At 42.6% G+C, this 7969-nt stretch overlaps 1 protein-coding gene across 1 annotated transcript in view; it reads left to right on the top strand.

The window, feature by feature from the left end:
• The first annotated feature begins 5628 nt into the window (after positions 1-5628).
• SETX (senataxin) overlaps positions 5629-7969 on the top strand; it is a 79620-nt gene continuing 77279 nt past the window's right edge. The window contains exons 1-2 of the mRNA XM_019641744.1: positions 5629-5757; positions 6617-6732. The gene's annotated coding sequence lies outside the window, so the exon portion shown is untranslated. The remainder of the gene's footprint in view (positions 5758-6616; positions 6733-7969) is intronic.

The following is a 7969-nucleotide window of genomic DNA, read 5'->3' as shown; positions in this document are numbered from 1 at the left end:
CCAGGGAGGAAAAGAGCCCAACTTTTAAAGGTTGTTCCTCTGGGCCCTTTTGGGCACGTCTCCTCCACTGCCTTGAAATAACATCTACAGGCTGATGGCTCCCAAATGTGTAGTTATAGGTCAGATTCTCCCCCAAATTCTAGGCTAAAAAATACACCTGCCTACTTGCCATCTCCATTTAGGTGGCCTACATGTCCGGTTTAACATGTTACAAAAAGTTTTTTAGTCACCCACTCCCAGACTTTCTCATCTCTGCCAGTGGTGTCACTTTCACTTGGTTGAAGTCAGAAACCTTGGAGTCAAAAGTCACCCATCCTCGCTGCTGTCCTCTTCCCCAGTACTTCCACATCCAGTCCATTAGCAAACCCCATCATTTCTGCCTCCAGTCACTCCACCACCATCTACCGTGATCTCAGACCTCACACTCTTGTCTGTCCGAACTATACTGATCTCACTGCTTCCACTATTGGCCCTTCTCCAATCTATACTCCCCACAGCTGCAGAATTGGTCACCTTATCACCCTACTTAGAACCCTTGAAATGGTTTTCCGCTGCATTTTAGGATAACATTCAAATTATCTGTCATAGTGTCTACAAAGGTTCTGCACAATCTTCCATTCCTTTTCTTTCCAACCCTGTCCCAGGCTCCTGTTCCCCTCATGCCACCAAAAAAAGAAGGGGGTGGGGGGGTGGGGAGGAAACCCATCAGTAAAATTTGCCATGTTAATAATGAATAAAAACTATATGCAGGGCCAAAAAATAAGGAAATCGCTTTTTCTTTTCTTTTCTTTTCTTTTTAGCTGAGTTATCCTGCTGCCTGTTGGCAGCTCAGCTAGGGCTGGACATCGAACCACTGTTACTCAGAGCTCTCACTCTTGAGCGAGCTCTTAACTAACTGAGCCACTTGGCTGGCCCAGGAAATTGCTTTTGATAAATTCCAAATCCATCCAATAAAACTAGAAGGCAACTTCCTCAACCGATAAAGGGTATCTACGAAAACCTATGGCAAACATTATTTTTTAAAAGTGAAACATTGAAATTTTCCCCTTTGAGATTAGAAAAGAGAAGGCTGCTTACTCTCAACACTTCCCAGCACTATCCAGCCAGTGCAGTCAAGCAAGAAAAGTAAATAAAAGCTACATGGATTGGAAATGAAGATCTAAAACTGCCATGATTCACAGGTGATTTAGTTGCGAAGGAAAAATCTAGAACAATCTATAGAGAATGTGTTGGCATTAATATATTAAGTAAAATTGCTAGAGACAAGAACAATATATAAAAATTAATTCCATGTCTATGCCGGTGGCAAACAGAACATTTTCAATTTTAAGTAAATCTGTATTAAATTTCTATGCTGCCATAATAAATTACCACAAACTTAATGGCTGAAAACCACGTAAAATTGTCTTGCAGTCCTGTTGGTCAGAATTTCTATGTGAGTCTCACAAAGGATGAATAGGCAGAGCACAGGATTTTTAGGGCAGTGAAAGTCCTTTGATGTTATAATGATGGAGACATAGTATACATTTGTCCAAAGTCACTGAATGTGCAACTGCAATGTAAACTATGGACTCTGAGTAATAATGAAGTATCAATGTAGGCTCATTAATCGTAATGAACCTATTACTATGGCAGGGAATGTTGATAACAGGGGAAGCGATGCATATGTGGGGGTAGGAGGAATGTCCGAAATCTTTGTACCTTCCTCTCAATTTTGCTGTGAACCTAAAACTGCGCTAAGAAAATAAAGTCCTTAAAAAAAAATGGTCAAAGGACTCATGCAAACAATTCATAAAGAAGATATACTAATTCCCAATAAGCGCACAATAAAATGTTCTATATCTGGCTGGCCGAGTGGCTCAGTTGGTTAAGAGCTTGCTCAAGAGTGCGAGCTCTGAGCAACAGGGTCGCCGGTTCGATTCCCACATGGGCCAGTGAGCTGTGTCCCAGCTGAGCTGCCAACAGGTGGCAGGATGGCTCAGCTGATGAGAGCATGTGCTCCTAACAACAAGGTTGCCTGTTCAAGATGGTGGGCTATGCCCCCCGGCAACTAAGACTGAACCCGGCACCTCGAGCTGAGCTGCCACCCGATGGCTCAGGGGATAGAGCGCGTGCTCTTAACAAGGAGGCTGCTGGTTCGACTCCTGCATGAGATAGTGGCTACACCCACCCGCAACCAACGGAACACAGCACCTTGAGCTGAGCGGCGTGACTGGACTGGGAGCTGAGCTTGCTGCGCCCTCCACAACTAAGACTGTAGGACAACAACTTGGCTGTTCCCCTTCCCCAGTTCCCGAACACTGTTCCCTTCCCCCAATTCCCCAATAAAATCTTAAAAAAAAAAAAGATGTTCTATATCATTAGATATCAAGGAAATATAAATGAGGTACACATTTAACCCATTGGGATGACTGAAATTTAAAAGATTCACTATGGGAAGCGTTGACAAGATTGTGGAGCAAACAGAAGTCTTACACATTGCTGATAGGTATGTAAGATGGTAAAATCACCTTGGAAAATAGCTTGTTAGTTCTCATAATGTTAAAGACAAACCTACTCTAATCCAGAAATTCCACTCCTGGATACTTATCCAAATTAAATGAAAACATAGTTCATTAAAAGACTTATACAGTAATGTTCATAACAGCTTTATTCATAATAGAAAACTTGAAACCAACCCAATATCCACCTAGTAGATGAGTGAAAAAAAATTGTGGTATATTCATTTAATTATATCCTATTCCACACACACAAAAATGAATCACTGATGCATGCAAGAACATCTAGGAACCTCACACACTTTATGTTGAACAAAAGACAGAGAAAAGAGTACATGATGTATAATGCCATTGATGTAGAGTCCTAGAACAATGTAAATGAATCTGTGGTGATAGAAATCAGATTAGTGGTTCCATCCGGGGAGTGGAGAAGGGGGATTGCTGCAAAACGGCCTTAGGGCACTTTCTAGGGTGAAGAAAATGTTTTATAGCTTGATTGGAGATGGTTACCTGAAATTATGGAGTTATTAAAACCATACACTTAAAATCTGTGTATTTTATTGTGTATAATTATATATGTTATATAAAGTTGACAAAAATTAGTGGAATATGAGACAAAAGTGAGGATGAATGATGACAAAATCAAGAGAAATTATTTAAACACTCAGTAATTTATTAGAAGAGATCCATTTCAAATAGAAATAATGAGTAATAAGTTTTTGGATAGTTGATAATCCAAGTAATGATGATATATGAGTCACATGATCAAACTGGAAAAAGCACTGATCAAACTGGAAAAAGCACTAAAATTTGTATATAAAATACTGACATATAAAACTCATAATATGGATCTAAAAATGGCAAAATCTATGACAAGCTTGTAATAAGGTTTCATCAATTCGAAGTCTTTAGATTCAATCTCTCCACCAGAATCTTTCTCTGCTCTGAAATGTTATAGCTCATATGTGAGAAAAAGCTTGATAGGAATTTTCTTTAATTTGGTAATCCTAAAAATTTACATGATATTATCCAATGAAATCATTAATTTGAAACTTTTATAAACTCTTAATAAAATGTTATCAACCTTGCTAGAGAAAAGACTGAATTATCTTTGTGTTCTCTGTACAGAAAATGATCTTAAACCTCATTGTCGAGGTAATTTATGAAACCAAAATATGTAACTTTTACAGAATTGTGTTTGCAGCTTAAAAATATTTTGGTTATTTTTTCTGGATTTTTTATATTTGTGGGTTTTGTCCATTTAAAAAATTTGTAATTTGTGCCACTCATTCCAAATAAATATCAATTTTATTCCCAATTTTGTATTTATAAATTTTAGTGAGAACTTTTTAAGAACACCCCTCAAGTTGTGTAAGATTTGGACTCTATAACCTGACTATAGCTCAGATCAAACTTGGGACATAATGGTGAATGTAAAAAGCAACTTGAAGGAAAATGTGTTTAGTATAATTTCATAAATATAAAGTTAAAAAGCATGCAAAACAATATATTGCTTACAGATTAAAACCAAATTTGGTACAAGTATAAAGAAAGACCCATAGAGGGCTCAAGGCAAGATGAAATTATGACTTTAGTGGGCACTTTTCTCCTTAAAAATATCAAAAATCATATTTTATGACCATGTTGTTATAAAGACAAATATATTAATGTTAAGTATTAAAAGATTTTCGACCTAAAATTTCACTTCTTTCTGATTTTTATAGAAAGTTAAAACACTCATGTGTCCCTAACCCAAGCTACTGTGTCTAATGGAGAAATCCCTCTGTTCAGTATTCAGGGTAATATTCTGTTTCTTACACTGTAGTGAGTAGCTTGGCACTTTATTACATGTTTTCATATCTACTTTAATAAAAACGTATGTAATAAATTCTACAAGGATATACATAAAAATGGTTATCTCAGGAAAATAGAAATTCAGGTGATTTTTGCCATGTTTATCTCTCTTTAAAAATTATGTTTTCAATATCCATCCAGATCTTTATATTAAAAAGCATTACATAAAAATATGATTTTAAAAAGGGTACATATACAATTTATAGTACAATTAAGTTTCAAACAGTTTTATTTAAACACTTCGTTTGAATAGGGCCTATTTCACAGGGTAGAAAAATCTAGAAGCGAGGAATAGACTCATTGGCTTTTGCCTCGTGCTCCAACTGCTCTAACTTCAAGCCCACGACGGTTAAATTACCATAACGGTCATCCAACTGCCCAATAAGCCACATCCCTGTTCTGGAATGAAATTACCATAACCGTCATCCAACTGCCCAATAAGCCACACCCCTGTTCTGGAATGAAATTACCATAACGGTCATCCAACTGCCCAATAAGCCCCACCCCTGTTCTGGAATGTTCCTGCACGAGCCTGACTCCCATCCTTCCTTGGCCTGCTCCTCATTCTTCCTCCGAGGTTCTCCTGGGTAAGACCTTTGCAGACCAACCTGTCTGGATCAGCCCATCTCAGCCTCTTCTTTCTTTTACAGCATTTATCAGTATCAGGAATTATTTTGTTTTTCTGTCTTCTCTATTAGATTAGAAGCGTAAAAAACTAGTGGTGATGCTTCATCATCAGAGTCAGTAGTAGGTGTAAAAAAATGGGCCAGCTTTCTGCGGTGATAGTTTTACTGTTATATTCTGTATTGTTTTTCTTTACAATAATGCATCCCTTTTCTGTACTACAAAGTATATCTATTCCTCCTATTACATGTTGATTACGTATTATATTTTAGGTCTTTAAAGGATATTTGAAGGGAAAAAGATATTCCTTCGCTGTCTGTGACACACTGGTGAAACACCTGAGGCCTTGAAAACAGAAAAGAGCAAGACGGAAAACGCAGGAGGGTAGGTAAGCCTAAGTCACCCGGGATAGACACGTCGGGGAGCAGCCCCCACCAGAAGGAAGTAGTGGGCGGGGCCGTGTTCACTCCTCAACGGCAAACCCCACCCTCTCACCGCGCGGATGCCCCTGATTGGTCTCGCCCGGCAGCCCGGAAGTGACGGCAGCGTCCGCCCTCTCAGCCTCTCAGTCTCTTCACACGCCCCGCCCGTCGACGGACCAAAACAAGAAATAGGCGGCTGGGGCGGGGCCTGCGGAGGGCCGAAGGCGCGCTGGGGGCGGGGCCGTGGCTCGCGGCGCCCATAGGTTGGCTGTCCGGTTGTGGAGCCGCTCTTTCGCTCTCGGCAGACCCTTGAGCGAAGGCATGGAGGTGGGTTAGCGGCAGACGTGAGGCCAAGCTGGGTAAGGAGAGCGGGGTTGCTCCAGGTCGCAGGCCCGGCGGGCGTGAGCGCGCGCGCGGCTGCGTCGAGTAACCGTCGCGGCGCGTGAGGTACGGGCGGGTGGGGGAGGGGCGGCGCGAGCTCGGCCGCCTTCGGCTGGAGGGTGGGAGGGCCGCAGCGCGGCCGGCGGGAGCGTCGCGGGTAGCGTCTGGCGGGTCGCTCTGTGGTGTCTCCTGCACCGCGGGGTCCCGGTCTCTGGGACCCCCCTCTCCTCCCTTCTGGTTGTCTACACTGCGGTATTTTTGGTCTGGGCACTGCGTAGTGTTCTTGGGGGTGAGTGGCCGGGGGGGGGGTCTCGCTGTAGAAAGTCTTCGACCTCTCGGCGCCCCTCCCTTCCTCCTGCCCCGGGGTCTCTCCCTTTGGAGAGATTGTTTTTCCGGAATGGCTACCTGAGCCCGCCCTCCCCACCTTCCACCGACGAGGTGCCAAAGGCTGCCACTGCCACGGTCCAGACGGAACCGGGCACGGGGCTTGAAAGGGAAAGAACCCCACGGCCAGGAGAAAGTTTGCAGTTAAAAGTGACAGAGATGAGTTTCCGACGGTCCTACGGCAGATTTTACCTGCATTTGCTCGTTCGGGGAAGTTGTGACGAAGCCTCTGAGTGGGGCCAATTCTCTTTGGAACTGGTCCTCCCTGTAGAGTCGGAATCCCAGCTGCACCGTTTCTTTTCTTGTGTGCCGGCAGGCAAGTTATCTAATCTCTGAGTGTGAGCTGTTTCATCAAATGGTAACATTTGGCTCTACTTAATAGGATTGGTGTGAAACTCAGATGAGACGGAGTATAAAAACCACTTCATCAGTGTCTTGTTTTTCTTATTTCAGAGATGTTCTTTCTGGGCCAGAGTCGGGGTACATGTGAATGCAAATCCTCACCCATTCACAAATAAACCCAGGAATCTCCACTGAGAAGATCACTTCTCTGTAAGCTGTTAGCCCAGGTAATTTTTTTTTTAAACAAACATTTAAGACATTTTTTTTAATCCCTTGATAAGTACCAAGCACTGGAATAAAAATGATGTACAAAAACAGACCCTTGTCTGACAGTTTCAGAACCGCTGAGGATGGAGCAGGTAGGTGGTAGAGCTGGGAGGCGGATAAGTAAACGGCTCAGCCCAGCACGGTAAGTGCAGTGGTAGAAACATATGCAAAGTCCTGAGATGACGGAGAAGAAAGTCACCAAAGACAGACTGGAAGGGAGAGGACGGGTCAGACATGATGACACCTGGATGGGTTGCACTGGGTAGTTCTAAAATCTAGCTTTTTATCAGAATCACTGCTGGAGGGTTCTTATAAAAAAAAAATTGAATCTCAATTTTAGCAGTAGTATCTCACTTTTTTTTTTTTTTTAAGTTTCTTTGGTGAGTTTGATGCACCTTCATGGTTAAGGACCAGGCAGAGGTAGGAAGGGTGGATGTTCAAGGCAGATGGCAGAGTTTCCATAGAGGCAGGAGTGCCAGTGAAGCGTTTTAGGAAGAGCGCGAGAGGCATGGCAAGAGATGATGGTGAAGTCGGATCATGGTGGGCCTTGTGTGGTGAGCTCAGAAAACTGAATTTTATCCCAGACTGTAGAGGAGTCATTTGTGCTCTCGAAGTCCAGTTTTTTTCTTTGCCCTTTGGCAGCATTTTGGAGGAAGAATTGGTGGTGGATCAAACAAGAGGCAGAAGAATCTCAATGTAGGCCTCTTCTGTAATCCATACAAATAATGAAAACGTATTAAAATAAGACAGTGGCAGTCTCACTGGGAGTAAAGTACAGATGTAATTGAGGAAGTAGACCCTGTGAAACTCGGAGAGATTGGGGCTAAGGGGGAAGGAGAGTATAGGATAATTCCTAGGTTACTGGTTTGAAAACTGAAGGTATGGCAATGCCATGGGCGCAGAAAATACCATAATGAAGGGAAGGACTTGGTTCTGTTTCCTTTGAGGTGCCTGCCAGGTGGGGAGATTGAGTGTGCAGTTGGATGGATATTGAGTATATTTTTGTGGAGCTGTAGGCTGGGCTGTTATTTAGTGAGAAGCTGAAAAATAGTGAAGCATTGCATTACGAGTTTTACCTACATTCTCAGTCTGTGGGAAACTTCAGTGTTGGTAGTAGTTGAAGCAGTAGTTTGAATTGGATCACCCAGAAAGAGGGTGTTGAGTGAAGAGGTTAGAGTCCTGGGCTGGCCGAGTGGC

This window comes from Hipposideros armiger, unplaced genomic scaffold (assembly GCF_001890085.2).
Source record: "Hipposideros armiger isolate ML-2016 unplaced genomic scaffold, ASM189008v1 scaffold_3, whole genome shotgun sequence".
NCBI classification, from domain to species: Eukaryota; Metazoa; Chordata; class Mammalia; order Chiroptera; family Hipposideridae; genus Hipposideros; species Hipposideros armiger.
Note: the sequence above shows the minus strand (reverse complement) of the source record. Positions and strands in the feature narration are given on the sequence as shown.